Genomic DNA, 11,290 nt, shown 5'->3' with positions numbered 1-11,290 from the left:
AGCCTGTAGGCAAGCCGGCGGGGGTGCGTCGCTGACAAGCATCAGCGTGGCGCTATCGGCGCTTGCTGCGCGGAGCTACCTCGGTCGTGACCTGTGTTCTCTCGCCAGTGCTGCTGATTAGAAACAGACCCGATAAATACGACACCCAACCCACCCACTCCTGTGCTTAAAAGAAAACACAAAAAGTTACAAGCCGGAGGAAAACGTTGAGGAGGGTGAAAAGAGACACAAATAGAAACGGGAATTCGGAGCTGCTGAGTTTGTCCTGCGCTTGTGGTGTTAATGACCGTATTAGGCTGAGTCAGCCACTGTTCCCACGGCTAGTCTAGCGAGCGCCTTGGATCTCTCCTCCTGGGTCAAGGTCAGTGGAGACACAATCTCTCTGCCTGCGTGCATGGATACGGCTGGCGGGTTACGCGTTTCGGTGAAAGGGGTTTCGGTTTATCTAAGACATGTCGACTCCGGTACCAGGGGGCGGGAGTTGTGTCATGGGTATAATGTTACTTTCGCCTCTCTGTAGGCGAATCCACGACCCGATGAACAACACTTGGCTGATGTATGAGTCGCTTTATAGTTGTTGGTGGTGCATTTAAATAACAAAAGAAAAAATGAGGCAAAAGTGAGTCTTTTAATTGGGTACATAAGAAATTCTGCGGATACGACTTACCTTATCGCCGCATCCTACGCACGCTATCACTTTGTTTTCGCAGTGCACAATTTTTTTCTTCAAGCTTCGTGCAGATATAACCGTTTGATAGTTCGTAATCTCAAGAGGCATTTCTTCGCTCGATACGATATATATAATACAACTGTTCCATATTTTTGCTGCTGATGACAGCACTGTAGCGCATGTTTCCCATAACGGACAACGTGACATGAAGGTGGTCTTTGCGTAAGACTGTCAGATTTCTTAGTGTGTGTGTGTATATATATATATATATATATATATTGTCGTCAAGGAACATTAAGTGTTTAAAGGGTGTACGTGGAGCGATATTTTTGCACAACGATAGAACTGATCTATGCGTTTGTACCTATGCGCATTTTGTTGTCAGATTTGCAAACATTTTCACAATTTCACCATTGCCACGTGTGGATATTGCACAAAAAAACTTACACAATATTTCCATTCAGCGACATAAACGATCAACGCCGGTTTCCGGAAATATAGAAAATATAAACGGCTTGAACTACAGAACGCATTGGTTCCATCGCTACTTGCTTGCGTCACGTCGCGTTGCGCTGTTGCGTCTGACAGAGATATCTTATGCACGGTTGATATCAAAGTGTATCTTCTTACGCAAGTACACCCAGCAGCAACCGATTAGGGATGCGAAATGTTCGAAAATGCTATGTTCCCATTTTTATTCTTGAAACATAGCGTCCAATGAAATGTGACAACATGTAGAAATCCTTGCGACTATATAGTTACCTTCTAGATTAGCAGCAGAAATTTACATTTGATTGGAGCACATGTCCCGTAAATGTTTGCCGTCTGGTGTACAGAACGACGAAGCACAGTACATAAACAGAAGTTCCGCTTTACTGGAAACATCACGAGAAATGGAATCCGAGGAATACATGCGAGAATCCCCTATAACCAAAGCCATCGAAATGAGAGCATGCCGCGTGCGCGATTAGATTTCGTTCTTATCATTAACCGTATCACGACTGGCCGATCCCGGTGATATAGCGTGTACACGAACACATGCTGGCCCCTTAAGCGAAGGTCGAAGTGGAGCAAAATTTTATGCAGCTGTTATATTAAACGTGTATACCGGACGTGTTGCTAATTTATGAGACCCGCGGTAAGCATGAAAGTCTAAAAACAAACGCTCCCTTATGCGTATACATGAGGTTTTCTCCAAATCCGCGATGTGTCTGTTTTACACGAGCAGGAGGAAGTAAAAATAAAATTTGGTGGACAGCATAATCACTGGATTGAGATTCAATGAATTAAGACAGTGTTAGTGTCATCACGGCGGATAGCCAACATTGGACCAGCAATAGCCAACAGCAGCCTAAATTCGCCAATATTGGCTAGAGCTACACATGAAGGGCTGGTAGTATGCAAGTGAAAACGATAATCGATGTCACGTGACTTAATGTACGAATCTTGCGGTTTCGATCCCGGCTGCGGCGATCGAATTTCGATGGAGGCGAAATGTTAGAGATTCGTGCGCTGTGCGATGTCAGTGCGCATTAAAGAACATCAGATGGTCGAAACTTCCACTATACAGCGTGCCTCATAATCATATCGTTGTTTTGGTGCGTAAAACCGCGCGAATTATTATTGTGACGGGTGAGACCCTCGGTCAGAGGGCGCTGCCTTCGGTATCAGCCCATATTTCCGGTCAGAAGTCCGATATCGCACATTATAGAAAGTACGTAACAGAAGACACTGTCTTCAAATAAGTGTATGCATGATTTAGATATACAGTCACGCTCAATATGACTTGCAACACGGGAGCGCGTGGCCTCACGAGCTCAAGATTACACATGGCGTCAACTTGTTTTTATTTCAACAATTAAATGATATTTTCTTGGGATCATACCGAATTGCGAGAACAGCGTTTAGTTATGGAAATAAGGGCTAGTGGAAGCCATGCGCAGTCTTTGAACTTGTGAGGCCACGCGCTACTCTGTTGCAGGTCATATTGAGCGCGTCTGTACAGAACATCTCCTCAAAGTCTGTCTAGCCAACTTTCCCTCAAGAAGCGTACGATGTGTTCAACGCCTTATACGCTGAGGGCTGTCGCGAGCCTGCGTGCCATGAACGGGGATCCTTTCAATTGCGACAAAGACTGATTGGCGAGTAATAGGCAATCGGTATAAGTTGCATAGACGCGGTCGCCTTGGCTGGGAATTGAAAACCCGTGTTCTCAAGTTTAACAGCGCTACAGGCTTTAGCCGCTAAACCAGCGCGACATGCACGGTCTGACGGATGCGTATAACTCCTTGCCATTTGTAGAAAGTACTTATATTGAACGTTATTGCAGAAATTTAAGAAAAATACTGTGCATAGAGAGTCGACAATATCATTATCACAAAACATGAGTGATGTCGCGGACGATAGATGTAAAAAAAAAATATTGGTCGCCATCCCGCCCTGAGAACGTGCATGTCCAGCGAAACTGTAAGAAACACCACACATGCTGATGAGGAAGGTGGTGGTGGTGGTGGTGGTGGGGGGGGGGGGGTTGCGCTTTATTATTATTTTAGAGTAATGGCATTGATAATCGCTTTGTGATCTCTGTGGTAGACAGCGATTGGTTCCGCGACCATTTTCCGCAAGACGAATTTGTTCCTTTCATACAGCCTTATGTTCACGCTGTTCTTCTGATGCTTCTGATGTCTAATTTCGTGGTCTACCGATGGCCGTCTTAGAATGAACTGAATGAGTTGCTAGACGGGTCTCCTTTTCATATATGAAAGCGGGAGACACACGCGTGGAGTAGAAAGGACCGTTTGACGATTCGAAGTCCTCGTGTGGAGTGCAAAGCAGCTGCAACGTAATATTTACCGGGAACGCGTGGGATGGTGCTCCCATAGTTCACAGGCGCCTTATCATCCATCATGCGGTTTTGATGCTTGTTTTGTGGTTTTCTTTATTGAAACGAATACTGAGCTTTATGCTGTAAGCCTGATTGCAAAGAAACATATGCCGTTTGCCTTCAATTGTTAAAGGGCCCCTAAACCAACCAGAGGTCGAAATTTAGTTGTGGCGTTACAGTTGTGTATACGAGCCTACAGCGAACGCTAGCGGAGTTACACGTGTTTGCTCGTTTCGCTCTTTCCTTCTCTACGCTGTGTTCGTCGGCTCGTCTGTCCACCTCTCCGAATGCCCTTCCTCAGCGCCCGAGGTGAAAACGCAAGGGGCGCGCGAATCTGCTTGCAGAGGAGCGCGCGAGCATCTGTGAGTAGTGGGATTTGCCCAATTTCAGTACCACATATGCGCCATATAGGAGTTTTGTGCTGACGCCACGAAATTTTCAGACCAACGAGAGGTATACAGTTCCGCTGTAAAAAAGCTGATTCCAACACAACACGATACGAACATTGTGGCGCAGTGACAGTGCGATACCAGTAGGACAGTAACATATACAAACAACTGAACACTATATGCGTGACACCTTTTCTCACAGATGTCCACAGCATACCACCAACACATGATGCTATGAACAAGACTACATTGGTACGTGGCATGAATAAATTGTTAAGTATAAGGACATGAAGGCTATAAACATTTCATTTGTTTATAACAAGAGCTGAACGATTTAAAGCAGGGGCATAGCCAGGGGGGGGGGGGGGTTGGGGGGTTCAAACCCCCCCGAAATTTTTCAATTTTGCATGTGTATATATACACGCACACATACAAACGCACGCACGAACATACATAAAGGATGGTTGAACCCCCCCCCCCCTCCCCCGAAAAAATTTCTGGCTACGCCCCTGATTTAAAGTACTCCATTGTATACTATATACCATGGAAGAGCAGTAAGACGACCCTGTGTTAAAACTTGAATTTGATTCTTTGATCTGTGTTTAGAAAAAAAAAAAAAAAAAAAATATATATATATATATATATATATATATATATATATATATATATATATATATATATATATATATATATATATAGGTTCCAAACGTGCAGCCTACTCAGCGTCCATCGCTGGAAGGAAACCTTGATTTAATTGCAGTGGCGCCATATCCCCTCCTCCTTTCCCTCCTCGCCACCCTGACATCACTTCTCCTCACCCTCACGTATACCTTTCCCACCCATAAACCATGCATGGCTATGCTATAAAGATGGTTTTGCCAGCGTTACAAGCGACATGACAAATTAGAAGGCGACAGCCGGGCCCCTAAAAATGCTCCGCACTTAATAAAGGTGAACGCTTTAGAGTACTGTAAACCAGTGTTGCCAGGTCGAAAAGACAAAAATAGCCAGAAAGTTGGGAAATCAAGACAAAAATGTAGCCAACTTGAGTCAAGCGCAGTAAAAGTTGCCAAAAATATAGCCATGTATGTGTGAAAACAACTGTGAGGGTTTCATTTAAATTACTAAATGTAAAAGCCTTTGGGGGAAAATGTAAATAAGTACGACGACCTAAAACAAAAATGGTTGAGATTCGTACATAAATTGTTCACTTTAGCAATCATTTCGTGCAGGATAAAGAGGTTTCTTGCGCTCTTTCAAAAATGAGACTCTCTTGACGCGTATACTGCATGCGAGGCTATTCTTAAAACGACTTGACGTAACAGCCTTGTGGCGACAATAAAAACTCAGTTTCGCTGCAAGGGCGAGGCAATGAATGGGATAACGATAGATTGGAATAATAATAACAATAATATCTGAAGTTTAACGTCCCAGAACCACGATATGATTATGAGAGACGCCGTAGTGGAAGGCTCCGGAAATTTCGACCACCTGGCCAGAGTTGCCAGATCCGAGCTAACAAGCAAATAATCATCACAAAGGAAGCCCAAAAGAAGCGGAAATCAAATAAAATTTCCCATTCTCGAGCATATTTTTAATTCTAATAAAGAAATATCCTTCAAATACGAAGGGGAATTGAAAAAATCAGTTTAATTATTTTGTATAGCTGTGAAGGAAAGTACATGTTTACCTTTAACATTGTCTCCAAGGTAGTCTCCATTCGGTTGAATGTACGTTTGAGTGCATGCTTAACTTCACTTGTTGATTCTCCCAACGTATGTTTGACTTCAGTACTCAACTACACAAAGTTATTGACAAACGCGCCATTAGTGAACGACAAACGCGCTATTGGTCAACGTGATGATCCCTAAAATAACTATATCTGCTGGAAAAAATGGAAATAAGCCCAAAAAACGCGACAAGTGACTGGAAAACTCGACAAGCGACTCGGCGAAAAAAGAAGCGCAAATCCGCTTATTATAAGCGGAATTGGCAACTCTGCACCTGGGTTTCTTCAACGTGCACCTAAATCTAAGTATACACGGGCCTCAAATATTTTCGCCTCCATCGAAAATGCAGCCGCCGCGGCCGGGATTCGATCCCGCGACCTTCGGGTCAGCAGTCGAGCGCCAGACCTACGTGGTGCATGTTTATTTTAAAGGTGATTATGTCAGTTCTGCACGCAAAAAAAAAAAGAAACACATGAAAAAACTGTCAAGTCCTTCAGAACTTCGCTTCCGAAACGAAGGCGTGTTTATTGCGCACTTCGGTCGTGTATGCCGCAAGCGCCGTAAAACGTCCCAACATTGGCCTGCAAAACCTTCGGTGATTGGCTTCAGATGTGAAAATTTGTCGATGCTCTGCAGTCGCCACTGCCGCGCTGCATCATTCGTTCCGAAGCTCCCATCATTTCGGCGCGCAGTTGATACGCTGCTGTGAACGAGCGCCCGAAAATTTTTGGGCCCGGAGCACGCATTGTGATGAAACAAAACATTGCCGCTATCAGATGAGCCGTATTGCGCGATCATAGGGGAAAAAAAACTAGCTACCGTACAACCCTCTGTTAGCCGTTAGGAGGAGGAGAGGCGCTATTGACTGGAATGGCGGCTCTTCTATCAACATACTTGCGCGCCCATGAAAGCTGAAAAAAAAGAAAAGAAAAAAAAAAGACAGCCCACCCGAACAAGCGCGCTATAAAGCTGTCGTCAAGCCGTAGCGCCCCGATCTTTCCTTTGGCTTGCCGTAACTGGCGGTACATGATTTAGTGTAAATATACTATTCTATATTTGATTCGATATTCGATATTTTTGGCCACTATTCGGCACTATTGGATTCGAATTCGATTCGAGGAGAAATTTCACTATTCGCACACCCCTAGCCTTTTCCTTTGTGTAATACAAGCACCAAATTCATTTTTGGAGCTTTAAACACGCCTTGGCCATCATGCTTTGACATCGCATACTCGAACGCCAGCGGCTGCCACGTCACCAGATATCGATAATTTTATTCAAATTGGAGGAACAGGAAAGCAGCCACGCCATTTCCTCTACCGCCACAAGCTTAAAAAAATGTAGCCAAATTGGCGCAATGTAGCCAAAGCTGGCAACCCTGTTTTAAAGTATACAATGGGAGGTATGCTTGCAGCTGTCCCTGCAGCGACTGCTCTAAAAATAGCCGCATTTGTACCGCACGTATACTGTTTTCACACCAAATCGTAAACGATTTAGTGTGCTGTCACGGCCGCGATACCTCGAGCGGCCGTGGTACTGTGCTCTTCCTACTGGGAGCGCGTTAAGCCGTCCCTAAAAGCTCGGCTTAAAAGTTCCTGTAAACATTGGGGGTCATTGCATAAGCAGTATAAGTACGAGCGCTATAAGCGTTCCTATTCACAGTGCCGCGAAGTAGGGCCCGTAAGCGAGCTTCCGTACAGGGGGAAGTTTAATGCATACTAATAAGAATAGATCAGATCGTGTCGTTCCCAGACAAAGTGCTGTAATTCCAATAGCTGCAGGATGGGCTTATTTTAATCCTGTACGTCGACCCCCAAAATAGTGCCAGTAAGCGCACTTCTGTTCGATTCAACAAAAAGTTATTTCGGACATAACATCTGAACACATAATATTGGCTAATCGGCATTCTTAAAGCACATCGATATATTAATCGGTAGCTTACGATATTTGAAGATCACAACGTACAGAAAGGTTCCAGTTTCGCAAGAAGCCGTGCTTTGATTGGAATCAGCGTGCTTCGTGACTGGGTATAAGTGAAATGCGTAAGGGTATGCCAATTTTTGTCGACAGCATTTTTCAAGGCGGTATAGCCTTATATGACTCATCAAACGCGAGAACGGAGCGTCTGTGTCGGCGGCGTCTCGCGCGTCCCGCGGCGTCGGCGTCAACACGAATGATGCAGAAGATGACGTGATGACGTCACCATACGACGCCACAATGACGTCACAGATAGCAAACATTTGTGTCGTCACAGTGACGCATCATGACGTCACTATGACGTCACATAACGTGACGACCCATGGTTCCGTCATCACGTGGCACCATCACTTGGCCGAAGGTGGGCTGATCACGGAGGCAGTGCAAAACGAGGTGAGCTGCAGAAAGCTTGCATTGTCTCCGATCCTGGAGGCCGGCAGTGGTAGTGGTGCACTTTAGGTGCAGAAATATCTCGGAGGAGTACTTTTGCTTGCCGGCATCAATCTTCGAAATTATTTCTACATTCATCTCAAGACGGTACGAGTAACGTTCTGTAATGAGAAACTCCATGGATAAAATTTGTGTGCAGGGTTTCTACAAAGGGAAAGTCGTTCGACTTTTTTTCAGTTCACCCTTGTAACTGAAAGTGCATGTACCACTTAAGCACGCATAGAAACTGAGCTCTCAGCGCAAATGTTAACTCTATATTCAAATTTAGAAGCTCCCCCTATAAACCTTTCCCGCTTATTGTGCATCTTGTTATCTGAAACATGGAGGTTGCAAACCCCTGCCCTATATTTAGTTCAGCTCTGTTCTGCTATTAAAGTTTTGCTGCGGTGTTGATAAAAAGATGCGAAACATCGCTGGTATTCTTTTAAGTTCTACACGACGAAAAAAGAAAATGACAGAGTTGACCGTTTATTATTGAAAACGTAAACGAGCCGTCTCCTTACCACACTTAAAATCCCGTATATGAACACATGCCAATGAAAGAAAACAAGGTATGTGCTCTTTATTAGCTAGCAACATGAGGCTGCAATATGGTAAACCAGTTTTTTGCATAATGTTTGTGGGCATGCCTTTCATATGGCCACCCTCTAATGTGCGACGTGACAACCGGGTGCGAGAAAAAAATACAAGACAAAAGGTGCATAGAAGCATGATCTTTTCTCTCTTACAAATTATTAACTCAACTATGCGCACTATTGGATCTCTTGCATGATTACTAAATACACAGATATATTTACATGAAAGATGGCGGAGCGACATGAAACATGCAATGAATACCCAAATATTGGGGGAAGATTAAAATTTGAAGAAATGAAGAATTCGGGAACACGGGTTGTCGTTGGAGCAAACGTTAAGACGAGCGGTCTTGTACACTTCAAGGCATTTGCTGCCGGAAAGGGACACTAAATAGAAAACGCAGTTTGCTCGTATTAGTAAATTACTATTTCGCCATACCAAAATCACCACGCTTGCCACGAGAAGACGTTTGGTAAGCGAAAAAACGCGCAGCAAGAAAATGCAAGTGGCGACGCCACTTCTAAATTCCCGCACCAAACACCATGACGTCATAGATTTTGACGGCGTCCACTAGGGCCTACGTAGTTTCTAATCAGTATAAACGAAGTACATTGCCTTCTGAGGGAGCCCGGGACTTAACACACCAAGTTGCAGGAAATTTCGTCGAGTCAGTGTGGTCGAAGTACGAAAAAACACTTTGAAATTCGTGACGTCACCATCGGAGATTTCAGCGAGGAATTTAAAAGTGAAACTTTAGACATTGTTCATTGAAGCCATAGCGCTGATAAGACAGGGACCACAGAAAGAGGACGAGACGTGCGCTTTTCTCGTATATTAATAAACGTATGCTGATGAAATTAACGACACTATGAGTTTACATAGTATAATGTATCAGTGTAAACTAATTTATTGTTTCACATTAGTGTCCCTTTAAAGAAGACAAGAACGCTTGTCGAAACGTTGCCTCCAGCGACATCTCATGTTCAAGAATTTTTCGTCTATGCAATGAATATATCTCACGTATGAAGAAGTACATTATTGACATTAGTCACCATGATGCTGAAGTTATATTAACCAGGAAAGTAACCTTAATAATACAGTCTGCCTTAGTGTAAAAAAAATATTAGAGTGACACCTACAAAGTCTTTAAAAATGTACCCCTGTGTTTATATTAGCTTTTCGGTCGCTAAGTATAGATTTCCGGTTGGAGCATAGTTTTAGCGTTTTATGCATGATTTACTGCTTTACAGTGGTGTCCATGCGTATGAAGTGCCATATCCGTCCGGTGCATCTCCACGTCCGGTGTGTTCACATATATGGTTAATAATAATATTTGGGGTTTTGCGTGTCAAAACCACGATATGTGTATGACGCACGCTGTTATAGTGGATGGCTCTGGAAATTTTGACCATGTGGTGGTCTTTAACGTGCACTGATATCGCGCAGAGCACTGGCTCCTATAGCATTTCGCCTCCCTCGAAATGCGACCGCCGCGGCCGTATCGAACCTGCGACTTTAGGGTCAGCAGCCGAGAACCGTGAACACTGTACTATCGTGGCGGACATGCATGTATGCGTTTGACGCTGAATACGAACGCATGCAAGGAAACGATAGGACCTTGAATCACCTGTACAAAAAGGGCGTGTTTCAGAAGGAGCGCCTTCAAAACTTTTTTTTCTTTAATTCGGAATTTCGGGGGATAGGCAAGTCCTCAGTATTGCATTAATCGCGACACAGTGGTACAAGTATTGAATCTACCCCGGGTATAATATAGAGAAATAAATACAAAATCCACGTGAGTTGCCCAATTTCTTATTTTCATTCCGTCGAGAGAGTCAGACATGAGATCTTTACGCGAAAATCGAAGCCCGGCCTCCCTAACAGCAAAATAGCCTCCACAGTTGCAAAAGGCTGAAGATGTCTATTTCTGCGGTGTAGTGCATTCTTGTGAACTGTCGGAAACGTCGAAATAAGGGCGCAACTTTACACGTCTAAATACACGTCCCTGAGCGACATGATTGTTTCACTATTCTACCAAGACGAGCTATTCTCTTTAACAAGCCATGACCTCCTCCTCATGCAGTGTTGATAGGTATCTTAAGCTAGAAAATCGCGAAGTTGCACCATTTCTTAGATTTAGAGCCCCCTAAACTTTTTAATTTCATCCTAATGATTTGTTCAATTCAGGATCGACTCTCCGACTGTACTGAATACTTCCGCTTAAACCTATTCCACAAAATCTTTTACACGAATCCAACACTTAAAGATGCTCTTTTCCTTCCCCCAGGTTATGTATCACCACGGTTCGACCATCATCTTAAAGTTATTATATGCCGCACTAACACTTGCCATACTTCTTTTTTGCCGCAAACGAGCAGTGACTGACCACCTACCTTCCTGCCTCCATTGCTGCAATCGAAGAATCTGCCACCTTCAAAACTGCAGTTACTCATGTATAGTTGTCAGACCACTCCTCTCTGTAATGCCCACGGGCCCTGAGAGTATGAAAATAAATAAATAAATAAATAAATAAATAAATAAATAAATAAATAAATAAATAAATAAATACCTGTGTAAGTACTACATTGACGAACCTCATTATGTGTGCTTCTTT

General features: G+C 43.8%; 1 protein-coding gene across 1 annotated transcript in view; it reads left to right on the top strand.

Moving 5' to 3' along the window:
* The first annotated feature begins 205 nt into the window (after positions 1-205).
* The window catches only part of LOC119396293 (transcription factor GATA-3), a 257,931-nt gene continuing 246,846 nt past the window's right edge, over positions 206-11,290 (top strand). The window contains exon 1 of the mRNA XM_037663444.2: positions 206-361. The gene's annotated coding sequence lies outside the window, so the exon portion shown is untranslated. The remainder of the gene's footprint in view (positions 362-11,290) is intronic.

This window comes from Rhipicephalus sanguineus, chromosome 6 (genome assembly GCF_013339695.2).
Source record: "Rhipicephalus sanguineus isolate Rsan-2018 chromosome 6, BIME_Rsan_1.4, whole genome shotgun sequence".
Taxonomy (NCBI): Eukaryota; Metazoa; Arthropoda; class Arachnida; order Ixodida; family Ixodidae; genus Rhipicephalus; species Rhipicephalus sanguineus.
Note: the sequence above shows the minus strand (reverse complement) of the source record. Positions and strands in the feature narration are given on the sequence as shown.